We start from the raw sequence: 17,835 nt of genomic DNA, 5'->3' as shown, positions 1-17,835 counted from the left end.
ATTTACAGAAAAGTATTCTGTCTTAATTTTGCCTGTTACAGTACTATTATTATTAGTAGCAGTATTAGTATTTTTTCGGTGAACTTTTCTTCAGTTTTCTGCATATTTTAATCAATAGTGTCTTTTAAATCTTTTCCTAAAACCAAACACAAATATATTGGTTCTAGTCCTTCATTTTTTTATGCCACAATTGCCCAAACCTCTCCCCTCTGCTAATTTTACAATTGCATTTTTTGATAATTGAAAACCAAGCTTCCTTGAATATCAGTCACCCTGTTTGTTTACAATTTCATTAATATTCAGTTATTAAAATACAGGTTGGAGTTCAGAAAGAGTTCCTCATAGTTGTGCAAACAGCCTAATACAGGTTGGTCAATTGACAAGATTGTGGGAAGAGCAATTCAGAGAGAGAGATTTAGCTGCAATGAGGAAGAACTCATTATTGGACAGTTAGTACACCTTCAAATTTCTCCCTTTTACCATTCATGCAAGAAATGACGTTCTGGCAGAAATTACCTCTAGCAGTCCATGCACTAGCCACCCACAACTCACATGCTGACCCCTACTTTCAGACATTCATGTATGCACTAACTCTAACAGACATTCACACAGACATGCAATTAGCATTACCTCCTCTCTAAATCAGATGTATGGACACACTCACTCATCACCCACATGTATGTATATATGCAAACACTTATGTACACACACACACACACACACACACACACACACACACAAAAACAAAATGCCATACACACATGCACCCACACTCAAACCCCACCACCACTACCTCTATATTGAACTTCATTAAACTTACCTGCAACATGGCCTCTCATACTGGATACAATGGCTGACTGCAGCATTTTGACTAAGTTAATTTTATTGGCTGACCATGTTAATTTATGGATGAGTTACTATGGGTCTGAGCTAGAACTTCAGCAAAGATAGGAGAATGGAATGCAAATCTGAAGGCACATGGGATGAAACTAAACACAGATAAGAAGGCGGTAATGGCAGCAAACTGGGGAAATCAGAAGAAGATGAGAATAGACATAGAAGGGAAGATAGTGGAATAGGTAAACAGCTTCAAGTAGCTGGGTGGAGTGGTTGAGGAGAAGGGTCATCTGAATGAAGATGTTAAAGCTAGAATCAGAGGGGCTACAGCCAACTGGCATAGATTATCAGGTGTAGTCTATGACAGAAGAATGCCAAAGAAGCTGAAAAGTAAGGTGTACAAGACAGTGGTGCGGCCAGTACTAGTGTATGGTACAGAAACCTGGGCAGTAAAGGTAGAACAGGTGAAGAAGCTAGAGGTGATGGAAATTAAGTGCCTGAGAAAGGTGGAGAGGATGCACAGTGTGCGACAGACAAAGAAATGAGCACATAAGAGCAGAAGCCAAAGTAGCTCCAATTGCAGAAAAGATCAAAGAGAACAGATTATGGTGGTTTGGACACATGTAAAAAAGCAGAAGACAATCTGGTGAGGAAGATTTGGGACAGACAGGAAGAAGGCAAGAGGAAATGTGGACATCCAGCAAAGAGGTGGATGGATTGTGTGAAAGAAGATCTGCGAATGTCAGGCATTAGTGTTGAAGCAGGCAGGAGTGTGGCACTGAATCAAGAGAGTTGGTGACAGTTAACATGATACCCCTACCCCATGTAGAAAAAAATGGGAAAAAGGGGGCTGATGATGAGGATTCCATGGTTGAGCACATGGATAAATTATCCGCTCCCACAGATTGCCTCATAATCATTTAAGATAAACACGTGGCCCATCCACTGTGGTAATTCTTCCACTTATGGAAATTCACTGTGGTGGGTTGCTGTCTAAATCAGAAAGGGTTACTTTGATGGAATGGCCCCTTGGGGATAGGGCTTGCCACTCATGAATATCCTTTCTGAATTCTAGGGACAGTTTTCAATAAATATTCTGAACAATAAATTTCTTTTTCCCTAAGGATATACTTTCTGTAAGCCTTCTCTGGATCTAATAGCTATCTTTTTATCACTTGCATGATCAAAACAGGAGATAATGGTTGTAATTTGGTTTTATCTAGTGCCTGAAGTTATTTCCAAATTTACTAGTTTTTAAAATTTGAAAAAAAAAAACGTTCCCAGTCTTCAGTCTCGAGGGATTTTTTAAACATCAAATTGAAGAATGTGCATTGTACTTCACTTCCCTGTTCCATTTTAGAAAAGTTGTTAGTTCCACCAATTATCTCTACTCTGTCTTATTTTATGAACCCTCTCAATCTGATGAATTTACAATGGTAATTTTATTTTTTATTTATCCTTTGTTGACCAGCTTAGTCCCACTAGGCACTGCCTCTTTTCAGGGGAGGCTTGAAAGATATTTATACTACTAGGGAACATTTGGAGGCTCGTGGTCTCTTTCCAGGGAAGACCCAAGGTGTTATTCATTCTACCAAGAGAAAGTTTGACAGGGCACTGAGAAACTTTCCTTACTCTATGGAGCTGCTAGATGATGCAAGAGGGTCCCTACAGCACCAAGAAAAGACATAAGGGAATTAGCGGCATGGAGGAGGATAGAAAAGCTATGGTGAGTTTGAAGGCGGAAAGTGATTATTTGGAAAACAAAAACTGTATGATATGTAACATCAGAATGTAAATAAATCCACAGAAAACAGGAACCAGGGAGAACAGTCCACTCTCATTTATTAAGGCCTTTTTTGGCCTTCTTAATAGTAAGAACTTCTTCAGATAAACATGTACACACAGTTACTGTTTAAAACAAATGGGTTTGTAGTCACATGACAATCAACCAAAAAATGTCCTTCCCTCACCAAAGACAAAGTTAAAATTAACCCTTTCATTCACCTTTTAAACATACAAGTGTTACATGCTTTGTTAAAATGTGTTTCTTATAATAAGAGTTATACTTTTCTTATCTAAAAAGACTCAACAATTTTAACACGCATAAAACTGAAGTAATCTCATTCAAACCTGGATGATGGCATGCATTAACATGAATTTGCCACAATAACTCCAATTTTTCTAGTAATAATGGGAAAGGACCCCCCCCCCATAGTCCTGCACTAACTGGTCAATCAATCTGAACCTGAAACTGTGATTTGGGTTTTGGGTTTTGGTAGTGTGTCTGGCTAGAGTTATTGTGGCAAACTCATGTTAATGTGCACATGTTTATCTGAAGAAGTTCTTACTATTAAGAAGGATGAAACTTGTTTAATAAATGAGAGTGGACTGTTCTCCTTAGTTGCTGTTTTTTGTGGATTTGTTTTCAGTTTGTTCTACAATTTACTTCATTTTTAACTTCAGAATGTAAACAAAGATTCATGTGTCATAGATGTTACAAATGAGCAGTGTTTGGCTGTCTCCATGGAGAAGGAATAAATGAGTCTGTTGAAATGGTGAAGATAACAGAACTGGCATCTTGTGGGCTTGCTGATTGGCTGTCTCCATGGAGAAGGAAGTAAATGAGTCTGTTGAAATGGTGAAGATAACAGAACTGGCATCTTGTGGGCTTGCTGATTGGCTGTCTCCATGGAGAAGGAAGTAAATGAGTCTGTTGAAATGGTGAAGATAACAGAACTGGCATCTTGTGGGCTTGCTGATTATATTCTGTTAAAAATAACGAAGTAGAATGACCCAGGATAGAGTTCTTCCTGAGGTGAGATGATATAAAACTTTTTTTGTGGAAGTGCTGAAGATGGTAATGTGGAAAAGGAATCAGGTGATGTGGCAGCAGAGAATCAGCAGTTAAAACGTACGCACCAGAGACAGAAAGTAAATGAGGAAAGCAGCAACAAACTGAGAAGCTGTCATAGATAATGCAGTAACTAAAACATATGCAGCAGTGACAACAAGCAAAAAAGGACAGTGGTGACAAAGTATAAGTAAAACTGTTTTAAATAAGAAGAGAAGACCCACTGTGATAATAAGAACAAAAAGTGACACCGTAATAGACAGATATTATGTGTGGGACAATTTAGTAAATGTTCTCAGTATTTAAGTTCAAGAAGTCCAGTCTTTTATACATATGGGTAGAGATTTTTTGTGACTTAACAATTGAAACTGATGGATGGATAATGAAGTTTCTGGAACTGTGTAACAAAAAGAAGGAAACTCATTCTTGGAACAATTATTTGTTTTCTGGTAGTAACTTAAATGTTAAAAAAAATGGTACTTTGCAGTTTAGAAGTGATGAGCTGGTGCAGGGTCTGGGTAAAACTGTTGATAATATTATGAACGTTAGAGATAAGAGAAACTTAGGGACTGGAGGGTTAAGGTTGGAAAATGTTTTGAAATGTGAAAGCAATATTGTATTAAAAAAGGTCACTTCTGGATAGATTGTGAAGAGCAAACAGTAAATAATGAAAAAGAAGTGGCAAGGGAAGAAAGTATACACAAGGAAGGCTAACAATAGACTTGGAAAAAAGGTGAACTACGTGAAGAGGAAACTGTGGGAAAATGAAAATATGGATTGGAAAATGAGGAGAGAAAGTGCATGCAAAAAGGGAGAGAAAGTGGATGGAGGAAGAGATGTGAGGAGACAGGATTGATACTAATGATCTTTTGAAGTTCTTGCCACTGAAAAATCTGATTCTGATGATCAAGGATTATTTGTATATAAACCCAAGAAAAATAATCAAATAGGGAAAGAGCAAAAGTAAGAAAACACATTTTTAAAAATATTTCCCATAAACTTAATAAAAAAAAAGCAACAATTTTTGAGTACTTTCAGTAAAAATGAGCAGTATTATTAACACTGTAATAAGGATAGAGAGATGCTGGAATGGTATGCTAAATGTTATTCTGTTAGAGGATGTAAAATTCTTGAGAAGTGAAGAAAGACAGCAAACAGAAAAAAAATGTGGGTGTGTAAATATAATATGGAACTTAGGAAATGAAAGTTGTTTTGAAGTGGCTGCATTGTGTAAAAAAAAATACTAGATGTAATGTTTGTAAGGACGGGTAGGTTAACTGTTGTTCATAGGTTCATAGGTTCTTCCCATCCAGACATCAAGATTATTTTTGAAGAGTGCTAATGAGGAGCTTTGTTTGATATAGATAGGTAGTTTATTCCAGAGTATGGGAAGTCTCTAGGACAGGAATCTATGCATGCTCTGTTTAATGTGGTGACAAGGTTTAGGTCCCTAGAGCTTGTAGGTATCTGTTTGAGGCCAGTAATCTTCTTTGTGAGTTATTTTATAATGGGTCTAATGGAACAATGACCTCTTTTCTGGATAAGAAACCTTTTGTGATGAGGTGTGCCATGTAGAAGAATTTCCTGACTACTGTGGTGATGTGATTATCAAAGGAGAGACTACTGTCCACCTGTGTCCCAAGGTCTCTTATCACACATACTACCACCTATGTTGTAGTTCATGGCTACAGAGTTTTGGCATTGAGCTTGAGGCCATGGCTTTGACACCAGGCATCTGTCTCAGTGAGGCCCTTTTGTAGGATGTTCACATCAATAGGAGAAAGTAGATACCAAACAGGAGAGGACCCAGGACTGAACCCTGTGGTACTCCACTTGTCACTGGTCTGAAGTCGGATTTGAAGTCTGCTACTTTTACAGTGTGGGTTCTGTCAGTGAGCCAGTTGGCAACCCATCTTGTGGCATAGGGATTTATACATAGTTTAGTGAGTTTATCTATAATTCCAGAGTAAGCCTTGGCAAGATCTAGATAGGCTGGGTGAACCACCCTTTGGTAACTGCTTCAAAGAAGTCTATCAGGTTTAGGAGACATGATCTGCTTTTTACAAACCCGAACTGGGTGGGATCCAGAGTTTGGAGATTACCAGTGTCTTTGTTTATAAGTTCCATGATGATATGTTCCATGGCCTTGCAGACCAGGCTCGTCAGGCTAATGGGCCGGTAGTTCCTGGGGTCCATGGTGGCTCCTCCCTTGTGGAGTGGGATAACCGTTGCTGTGCGCCATTCAGGATATGAGATGAAGAGAAGATGTTTATAGAATTATAGTGTTACATGCATATATAACTTGCAAGAAATGAGAAAATCTGTGTTATTAAAATATTAGACTATGTGGTGGTTAACATGAAAATTATAATTGCAGTGGACATATTTTGTGGTTTAAGGGAAAATGTAAAAAGAAAGGAAAAGATGGATAAAATGTGGTAAATTAGCTGTGTGGAATAAAAGTCAGTGGACTTAAAGAAGGGGGCACTTGGATCTGAAAGTGATTATTTTGTATTATCAGAAGGCTTGGGGTAGCAGATGGTGATTTAGCAATATGGATGGAGGTGATGGAAGAAAGGAAATATATTAAAATAGGAAAGGGAATAAAAAGAATAAATGAAAAAAGTATAGGATGACATTGGAGACTGGGGAGTACTGCAGTTATGGAAGGATCATAAAACCATGAAGGACTTCTTTAAAAATTGGTCTAAATGGTGGATTGAATTTAAAAAAAAATATGGAAAGTGTTTTTCCAATAGCATAATGTTGTTAGAAAGGAAGAGAAAGTGTAGTACGGGAAAATGTGTAAACATGTATTAGATAATTTAGAGTATAATACAAGAAAGTATTATGATATAGAAAAAGAAATATATACAAAATTGAGAAAAATAAGGTATTACTATTTATGCAGATATATTACTTACAAGGGGAAGGAAAGAGGTATCTGCTTGTTTGAGTAAAATAGTAAAGGAGAATATTAGTATAATGATGGAAATGAAAAAAATGTAAAAGAAGAGGTAAAAAGAACAGAAGAGCAAATTATGAGTATTGCAGTACAGCATATGGGAAAAATGTAGAAGAGAAAGGAAGGAAAACAAGAAAGAAGGGAAAGAAAAAGAAAAAGCAATTCCAGAATGAGTTAAGAAAGAGTTTGAAAAATAAATTACTATTAGTGAATTGGATGAAGTACTTGTGAAAGTAAACATTGATTCAATATCATGCTCAAATATTATAGGGTATGGAATGCACAAGATATGCTTGGACTGGCAAATGGAGTATTTTGTAAATGTACTGAATGAATAGTTGAAAGTAGGGTTTCTTTATGAAGACTTATGCAGTGAGATACTACAATTTTATATGGATGAAAGATGAGAAGAATAAAATAAAAAAATAGACACCTATCACATTTAATAGTACAGATTGTAATTTTCTATGAGCATAATACAGAGGAGAATGGAATGAAGGGAAATGGATATTATAGAAAAATGTATATATGGGAAAAAGGGAAAGACTGCCAAGAATTGTTATTGGTTGTGAGAGCAATTGTGGATGATATTCTAAGTAAAATGAAGGATGTGAAACTTATGCTAGGTGGTATTAGCAAGATGCTTGATACAGTAGGACATGATTCTTTGTAGGATGCTATGGAAAAGTATGGAATAGTTAATAAAATTGTGTAAGTCAGCATTTCCAAATAATAGAGTGACAGTGTTAGTGAGTAGGTGGCTATGTAAAATAATATACATGTGTAGTATAAGACAAGGATGTTCCATGAGTAGAATATTGTTTGCATTGATAATGAATATGATAGTGAATGAAGTTGCTTATACAATGAAAGATGTAGTTTTGACATACATGATGATATAGTTGTAGTTGGTAAGAACAACATAAGGGTAAGGGAAGTGTTTTGTCTGAATGGATGATTAAAAGAATTGGGAATTACCTTGAATAAAGATAAAAATAAGGGCTTATGAGATGTGAAAATGGGGTGGTATTTTATTCAATGAATGAAGTAACGTCCTTATTAGGGACAACATTTGGGAAAATGTTATAGTTATGATCAATGGGAGGTTTTGATAAAAAAAGGAAAGAAATATATTTTCTGTGGAGGATGTATAGATTAGTATTCAGGAAAAAGCTCTATACGGTAAATTCTGTATTAATGGGAAAATTAGCATATATGTCATATGTTTATATGATCTCAGAGAAATATGAAAAGAAAATTGTTCTGTTGGTATTTTCTTTCCTATGGGATTCAAGGTTATACCCAGTGAAAAGAGATGTGCTATATATGAGTGAAGATGAAGGGGGTTAACTTTACTAAATATTCTGCTTTGTTAAACTTGTATAGATTATTAAAGTGGTTAAAAAAGTGAATGAGAAATGAATGGTGAGAATGTTTAACTAAAAGTATAAAACATTCTGGGAGATGAGAATAAAAAAGAGAAAAATAATATGTAAATGAAGAAATTAAAACTTATCAAGAAAAAATACAAGCATGGAAAATAAAAACTGATGATATAGAGAAAAATAGAAAGATCTCGTATAATAACGTGCTGAAACAATATTATTGTGTAAATCCATAGGAAATGTTACCAGAAGAAGTGATTAATGTTATTAAAGTAAGGAAAAAGTGGTGCTCCAAGATGATAGAGTATCAGGACTTTTTATGGAGGCTGGTAATAAATAAGTTACCAGTACAAGGGAAGAGGATAGATAAAAAGAAAATTGAAAGTGTGTATTATTTTGTGGTGTGGAAGTGACAACTGAGAATGTTTTTTTTAATGTAAAATAGTGGTAAAACTTTGACAGAAGTATGATTATGTACAGATATTATAAGAGCAAGAAGAAAGAATATATGAGGGGTAGATAATTTATTTTACGTAATATGGGTTATTTGAAATGAAAAACTGCATAAAATGTGTTTAAAAGGAAATGGATTTAACCAGATATATTGCTAAAAATTTGATTATAGTTATGGAAGAAGAAATTGGGCCAAATTATGGAAGAAAAAACAATGAAGATATTATAAGAAAATGATAGTGGCAAAATACAAACATGTACCTGTAAATAATGTTTTTTATGTCATGATGACCCCTCATCTTTTACAAGATGTCATGGGATCTTTTATATCAATGAGTTAACATCTAAGGGTGACATATTCAGGAGTGTAGCACTCCCTTAGACTGCACTGTCAACAATCAATCTACTTAGGGCGGGAATAGAACCCACAACCTTCTGCACTGAAGGTGACTGTGCTACCTGTTGCACTAACAACATTAATAAGTGAATAATGACATAGATAAATCAGAAATGTTGAGAATATGAAAGAAGTAAAAACACAAGTTAAAATATGTTCATGGTAGATATATTTTCTAAAGTTCACAATAAACCATGAGGGAATAATATGCCCACAAATAAATACACACATGTATATATCTATATATATATATATATATATATATATATATATATACGTGTGTGTGTGTGTGTGTGTGTGTGTGTAAGTTTCCAAATTTAAAATTAAAATTGAACACAGGGAGTGAAAAAGACACCTAAATTTTGCGTTTTCTTTATTTCTTTCCTATAACTTGTATTTATCCTATTTCTTTGTTTCGGTTAGGTTTTAAAATAAAATCTAGAGAAGTACATAAATGTTAAAATTTATGATAGTCTGATTCAGTCTCCTTTCCATGTTGACACTGGCATCTAAGTATAATGACTAAAAACAGCAGTGGGGCTGGGAGTGCCTACTTTTCAAAAATTGCATACCAAACAACAACACTGTAACATGAACTGGCAAGGAAAGTTTAATAAACCTTAAAAGCTGTCATCCACAAAATATCAACGGCTCACTCAGAATAAGCCATATAATTCAAAACTCACACTTAAAAGCCCAAATTGAATTCTGAGTCAAAGAGATAAGAGACAGACAAATGAACACAGTAAAAACACTTAACTACAACATGATCATGTTACCCATATTTAATATAAAAATAATGAACAGAAATTACACTCAAAACAAAGCAAAAAAAAATAAACAATAATAATAATAATAAATAAACCACAGAATATTCACATGGATTAGACTGCAGTAGACATTTAATGTTGATGTGTTTATTTAACCCAGGCAGACTGTCTACCCTAAGCAACAGAAGGCAGTTCAGTTCCCTGACCTCCAGTTTACTAGTATAGTCCCCATTTAGAATATCAAGTTCAGCTTGATTAATCACAAAAAAAAAAAAATACAGAACTGTTGGCAAACTAATGAATGCCCGCACAAGGTATTACTGTCATCTTTGTTTCTAATGGAATAAACAGAAGCCGAGTCCAAGAAACCTAATCAGGGAGGGGGTGGGGGGCAGAACAGAAGTATTGTCCTATGTTCACCCAATCCTTCTGATGTGGGAGTCTACACCCCCACACATCCCGCTACTTATATATATACCAACTTCAAGGTCACAGTAAAATGGGGAAAGGGCAGGTTCTGTTGAAGCTAAGTTACCAGTAAGCTAGTAGTAGATCATGCTTCTTTTATGTTGGCCAACTATGGCCACTTGATGACTTTATTTTCAAAGATGTGCCTGTTTATTAAAAGTATTTTTTGTTGAGTAATGTTCGATGTACAGCCATTCGATTTAATTATTTTTTTGATAGCCAAACATAGACCCACTTTAACAATGATAAATTTTGGAGTGTGATAGAAAAGAGTAAAATAGAAAAAGAGTGTGTAAATGAAGAAATAAAATGTTACTAAGAAAAAAATGTTTTTTCTGGAAAATACAAATTGATGATATTGATAAAGATAGAAAAGCACAGTATAAGAATGCCACGATAAAACCATGGGACAATTTAACACATGAAAACATTAACACTATAAAAATAGAAGCAAATGGTGTAATAAGAAAGTAGAATGTCATGGAGACTGGTAATAGATGAATTGCCAGTAAAGGTACTATGTAGGATAAAAAGAAATTGTATAGAATATATTTACATTGTTAAGAAGAAGAAACTACCGAACATGTTTTTGAAATGTGAAAGTGTAAAAAAGTTATGGGGAAAACTGTGTAAAGAAATGTTTTCAAAGATATAAAATAAGTGAAAAAAATAAACATGGATGTGATTAAATATGGATATTATAAGAACAGAAGTAAAGACTCCCCCAGATTTTCAAAAGCTTGCATGGAGTGCAAGATGAGTGCGGGAGCTCACGCAGGCAATATGCCTGCCGTGCGATTCAGGAACAGCCGGCAGGGCCATACATCAGAAATCCAGCACTAATCCTGCACAGACTGAGCCCTGGTATGCAAATCACCTCATTTGCAGGAGAAATCCATGCAAATGAGGTGATTTTGCAATCCAGGAAGCGTGCAATAGTCTGTGCAAGACTAGTGCAATCTGCAGAAATGCACTCGGTTAGTGACTGAGTACATTTCTGCAAATTCCAAAACGGAGTTATGACAGCTCCAAATAAAGGCTGCATATCATTGAGCAAGCATGCCAATGGCCAAGTATAAGGCCATTGGCATTGCCAACTGTTACAAAAATAGAAAAATCAACTTTAATTTTTTTTCGCCGATCTCGGCTGTTTAAGCATAGGGCAGTGGCCTGCAAACAGGATCGGGGGAAAATAAGAAAATAAATTGAAAATTAGCATTCTAACTAAAATCAGTATTCCGCCATGCAAGTAAATGTCAGGTGGAAGACAACCTGACCAGTGAGTAGTGGTTGCTAAGGGGGGAGGCTCAGTGTGGGACATGTAACCGTGCATTAGCAGGCAATCCTATGCAAATGAGGGAAAGGTTAGTGAATCCCAGATTATCCCAGGGAGTGAGGCAGGTCCCAAGAGTGTAAGAGTATAAATAGCTGGGTGCAAGACTAGGATATAAGTGACATCATGGGGAGTATGTCAGGTATACTGCAAGCGTATTGGAGACCTGTGGCTCGGGATTGCTCCTAGCGTAGCACAGCTAAGCTAGGGGTGTGTCTAAACCTGCCTAGCACTCTTTACAAAGCGTAAGTAGGTGTGTGTGCTGCGCACCAGGTTTTACAGGAGAAAAAGGAAGTTAAACCAGGAAAAAGCAGCTCTGTGCACATTTGAGCACTCCATTTACGCAACACACAGGCTTAAACAGGGAGGCAACAGGAAGGTAAAACAGCAGTAGGAAGGTAATCAAGGAAAACTAGCTTAGCTGACAGGTGAAATTTATCAGAATCAGTCAATTACACAGGCAGCAGACCGGCCCAGCCCAGCACACCACTATAAACTATGCAAACACCTTTCCCCCTTGTTTTTCCCAAAAACTCTGCACCACCGGTGTATACAGATGGGGACATTTTACAAAATGAAAGCAAGAGAAAAAATGTTAGGGGCTGCTTTTGCTATCATAAACCAGCATGTGCAAGAGGCTAAGGGTGTTGAGGATTTGAATGCTGCTGATCAACCCACAGTGAGGAGACAGAGAAGACTGTACAGACCCAGGGTAACCTACCAAGGGCTACATGAGCTGGAGATAGTGGAGAGCTATAGGGTGGACAGGGACCTCCTACAGCAAATTGTTGAGCTGTGCCAGCCATGCCTGACACACAGAACTAACAGAGGGGAACCCATACCAGTGGATACCAAGGTATGTGTAGGCCTAAGAATACTAGCTACAGGTACCTTACAAAGGCCAACTGAAGATATGATGAGGATTTCACAGGCATCAGCATCCAGGGTACTCCACCAGTTCCTGGATGCCATGTCAGCACATGTCGGTGAGCACGTATATTTACCAATCACCCATGAGGAGTTGGCCAGCAATATGCGTCTCTTCCACCAAATAGCAGAATACCCTGAGGTAGTGGGTGCAATAGACTGCATGCACATATGTATTAAAGCACCACCAGGTGAGCAGGATAGGGTCTACATCAACCGCAAGGGCTTCCCCTCCATCAACTGCCAGATCATGTGCGATGCCTATGGCATAATAATGAATGTGTGTGCTGGCTGCTCTGGAAGCTACCACGATTTGCACATTTGGCATATGATGCAGCTGTACCAGACATTTGCCAGTGGGGACATCCCACACGGTCACCTAGTGGGGGATGCTGGATACACACTGGAGCCATGGCTGATGACACCCATCAGAAATGCACACACACCCGAACAGGAACTCCATAATGAGGCACATGCACAAACACGAATCATAATCAAGCATGTGTTTGGGATGCTCAAGTCACGGTTCTGGTGCCTGGACACATCCGGTGGAGCCTTGCAGTACTCAACAACTACATGTATCCAAATTGTCCTTGGATGTGCCATGCTGCACAATATGATCCTGCGGAAACAGCTGTAGCAGGAACAGCATGGGGCAGGGCCACACAGCCCCCCACCAGTGCTAAGGCCTGCATAGGTGCAGAGTGACTCATAAGAGGAACAACCTGAGTCTGCCCCAGTAGGCAGAAGGAGGCATGCCCAGTATGCCCCAGCCTTGGCAAAGAGGCAACGCATAGCACATACATTGACACAGCAGGGACCCAGGGAATGACACCTCTCTCCAACTGGCACATACAGTAAAAGGGATGCCAAACATGACACTACCTGTGCTCAACCATGTATAGGGATTGTACTATGTGCATCCAACATAGGCAGCCCTGCAGCACCACTCTCAATACTGGGACACACACAAGGTAAGTGACTCACACATGCCAGTTGGGGGGGGGCACATACCCAACAATAGTCACAGCCAGCAGGATAGGTGTAGACAAACACAAACAAATGCTGTACTATGGCCTCTGAATGAGCCTTATGGGTAACCCCTACCCCAGGCCTACACAGACAGACTACAGCAGGCCAGCCATTGGGATGTAAGTTGTGAAGGCTAGGAAGTCAGAAAATAATATGTAGGTAGTTAAAGCTAAGATCTGCTGTACACTGGTATGCCTCTAGCCAGCATGATAGGTAAGACTACAGACTGAAATGGTGTACCCGACATACCAGTACAGTCCTAGCAAATGTGTAAAAGTGTAAGGTGTGCCCCACCTTCCTACGCACACTTATAGTAACAGTCAGGTGTGTCCCCCACCCCTGTGTTGAAATGTAGGAACAGTCAGGTGCCCCCCCACTATGCAGAAATGTGGCAAGAGTCAATGCCAAATGATCTATGTATACCCTGCAGACACAGCATGCTACCTGTCAGTGTATAACACAAAGGTCAGCACTGGAGTACAAACTACCTGAACTTGATCCACACATGCAATATAGATGGCCATATTGGTCATGCTCATACAAAAACACATGAAGGCCATGTCAGCAAACACCAGTGGACCAGACATATCTGGCAGTTGGTGTTCTTAGTGCAGACACATGTCAGCATGCACCACTCTTGCCTTGCACACACAGTGGATAGGAATACAGACATATATGTAAGGACAACACACTATAATAAGCCAAAGTTAGATGGACATAGATGTGTGGAAGATGGTGACTGTGACAAGGAGCCATCTGGGACTGTTCCATCCAGCACACAGCCAAAGGGCCCCAAACACATGAGGTGCAGGTGTCACTCACTGCAGATACTAGCCACCAGTATCTGTTAACATAACAGCATGTTGCACGTGCCAGCTGTGCACCATGACTTTACAAGGAAGTAGTCACCTACTAGCTGTATACACGTACCTGTGGCATATGACCCCATGTGTGCCCATTGCAGCATGTCAACCCCTACATGAACGGGTTATGGCCCATGCGTACACTGCCCTCCCCATAGCAGTATCATGACAAGCCTGCTGACGTCATCCAATGTGAAATACACCTTTGGGCGAGCTGTAGCTCAGTAATCCCCATGGCGCTTCCCATAGCTGCATACTGCTGTAGTGATAAACTAGTTAGATAGTAGTCCTAACCCCAGACTTGGCAACTGTGTGAGTGTGTGTTTGTGTGAGTGTCTTGCTGTCTCTGACTGTGCAAAGAGAAATGCTTTTTAGGCTACTCCCACTCTGTACAGTCCATATACACACCATTGGCAAGGCTGCTGATGTCACTCACTTAGAAATACACCTCTGGGGAAACCATAGCCCAGTAATCTCCATAGCGCATTCTGTATCTGTGTACTGCTGTAGTGTGATAACTTAGTTAGGTAGGTGTTCTAACCCCAGACCTGGCTAGTGTGTGAATCTGTGTGTGTGTGTCTGACTGAGTAGAGAGCAATGCTGTTTAGGCCACTCACACCCCATACAATACATATACTCAACTGTGGCAAGGCTGCTGATGTCACTCACCTAGAAATACACCTCTGGGGAAATCATAGCCCAGTAATCTCTGTGGCACATACTGTAACAGCATATGGATGTAGTGTGATAAAGTAATTAGGTAGGTGTTCTAACCCCAAATCTACCTACTGTGTGCTTGTGTGTGAATCTGTGTGTGTCTGACTCAGTAGAGAGCAATGTTTTTTAGGCCACTCACACCCCATACAATTCATATACCAACTTTGGCAAAGCTGCTGATGTCACTCACCTAGAAATACACCTCTGGGGAAATCATAGCCCAGTAATCTCTATAGCGCGTTCTGTAACTGCATACTGCTGTAGTGTGATAACCTAGTCAGGAAGGTGTTCTAACCCCAGACCTGGCAACTGTGTGAATCTGTGTGTGTGTGTCTGACTGAGTAGAGAGCAATGCTTTTAGGCCACTCACACCCCGTACAGTACATATACTCAACTGTGGAAAGGCTGCTGATGTCACTCACCTAGAAATACACCACTGGGGAAATCATAGCCCAGTAATCTCCGTAGCGCATCCTGTAACAGTGTACTGCTGTAGTGTGATACAGTCGTTAGGTAAGTGTTCTAACCCCAGTTCTGGCAATTGTGTGAATCTGTGTGTGTCTCACTGAGTAGAGAGCAATGCTTTTTAGGCCACTCACACCCCGTACAATACATATACTCATCTGTGGAAAGGCTGCTGATGTCACTCACCTAGAAATACACATCTGGGGAAATCATAGCCCAGTAATCTATGTAGCGCATTCTGTAACAGAGTACTGCTGTAGTGTAATAAAGTATTTAAGTAGGTGTTCTAACCCCAGACCTAGTAACTGTGTGCTTGTGTGTCTGACTGAGTAGAGAACAATGCTTTTTAGGTCACTCACACCCCATACAATTCATACTCCAACTTGGCAAGGCTGCTAATGTAACTCACCTAGAAATACACTTCTGGGGAAATCATAGCCCAGTGATCTCCATAGTCCTTCCCTTAACTGTGTACAGCTGTAGTGTGATAAAGTAATTAGGTAAGTGTTCCAACCCCAGACTTGGCAACTGTGTGTGAATCTGTGTGTCTCTGTGTCTCTGACTGAGTGACAAACAATGCTTTTTAGGTCACACACACTCCTTAGAATTCATATACCCAACATTGGCAAGGCTGCTGATGTCACTCACCTAGAAATACACTTCTGGGAAAGTCATAGCCCAGTCATGACTGTAGCACATCCTGTAACTGTGTACTGCTGTAGTGTGATTTAGAACTGTGGTAGTGTTCCATCACTACCCATGGCAGTTCCGGGTGTTTTGCGTGTGTTTCAATGTCTGTGTATGTAGCAATGCATAATAGACTACTCACTCTCAGTACATTTCAAAGGCCCTACTTTGCCAATCCTGCTGATGTCATTCATTGTGAAATACAACTGTGGGGAGAAAGCTCCCTGTCATCCCTGTGGTGTGACCTATAACTGCTCCATGCTGCAGTGTGATATAGGCCTTGGTCAGGGGTTCTATACCCACATATGACAGTTGTGGATGTTTTGTGTGTGTCTCACTGTCTGTGTAGGGAGCAATGCATTTTAGGCTAGTCACTCGCAGTACAGTTGAAATGCCCTACACTGGTAATCCTGCTGATGTCAGTCACTATGAAATACACCTTTGGGGAAGAAGTACTCTAGTAATATCCGTGGCGCGTACTGTAATTGCATAGTGCTGTAGTGTAATAAACTAGTTAGGTAGGTGTTCAACTCCCAGACAAGGTGTGTGTGTGTGTGTGTGTGTGTGTGTGTGTGTGTGTGTGTGTGTGTGTGTGTGTGTGTGACTCAATTCCTGGGTCAAGGTGAGTCTGTGGCCAATGTGGAGGAGGTTTTGCTTATTACTTTTATGGTGGCCCTACTATATATCACAATATCAACCATACAGGGATAACAGATGTAAAATAGCTGGGAGGCTGGGGTGCAAAGCCATACCCATACATGTGACATCCAAATTAACAACCCCACTATTACCCAGAGCACACACTCAACCCATGTGTCATACGCACACACATGCCTAGGCAACACCCAATATATGGGTAGTACACTGCATATTGGCCACTGATAGTAACTATGCAGTAATAACAGTGGGCTACAGAGGGCATGTCACCCTGCCCATCCATCCAATATGCACATACATGCAGACAGTGCACCTCCACCATGTTTCCCAATGGACACCTGCACCACCTGTGGTGCAATCACATGTGACTCACAATGGACATACCATGACTGACAACATGCCCTGTATGGACAGATGACACTGACTTCAGGGAATGCTGATGTCATGCTATTAATGTAGGTGAAGGATAAACCTGCTGCCCATTACCAGTTCCTGCCACAGGTGGGCAAGACTGAAACAACTGATAATAAACTGTGTTCACAACATGGGTCAGACACCCCAGGTACAGTTCCACATGTCACTATACATGCATGTGGGAGGTGTGTACATCCCAGACACCATCCATGTCATGGACTAAGGAACACATACATAGCATGTGCTGTACAGCATTGGCCACACACAACAGTCACCCAGCTGACTGGATGGGGGATGCAATACCCACCTGTATGGGCAAATGCTGCAACTACAGCCCTTAGCCACAATGCAGACCATTGTCATGTGGCCTGATGCCATGGTATACTCATTGTCTACCCTTGCACAGCCTGTTGGCACAGGTGACCACCACACACCCGTGTAGACATGCATCCATGTATGTCAGAACTGGCACCCTGTGTGTACATGTGTGTGTGTTGTATGGTGCGTATGTCCACATCCACACTCACTACAACCCCACAGGGCATACTGAAGCATGCTGTCTGATGTCTGACATCTCCTCATACTCTTTCCCCATACGGCGTCCTTATGACCCA

This window comes from Protopterus annectens, chromosome 2.part2 (genome assembly GCF_019279795.1).
Source record: "Protopterus annectens isolate FY-2018-M chromosome 2.part2, PAN1.0, whole genome shotgun sequence".
Lineage (NCBI taxonomy): Eukaryota > Metazoa > Chordata > Ceratodontiformes > Protopteridae > Protopterus > Protopterus annectens.
Note: the sequence above shows the minus strand (reverse complement) of the source record.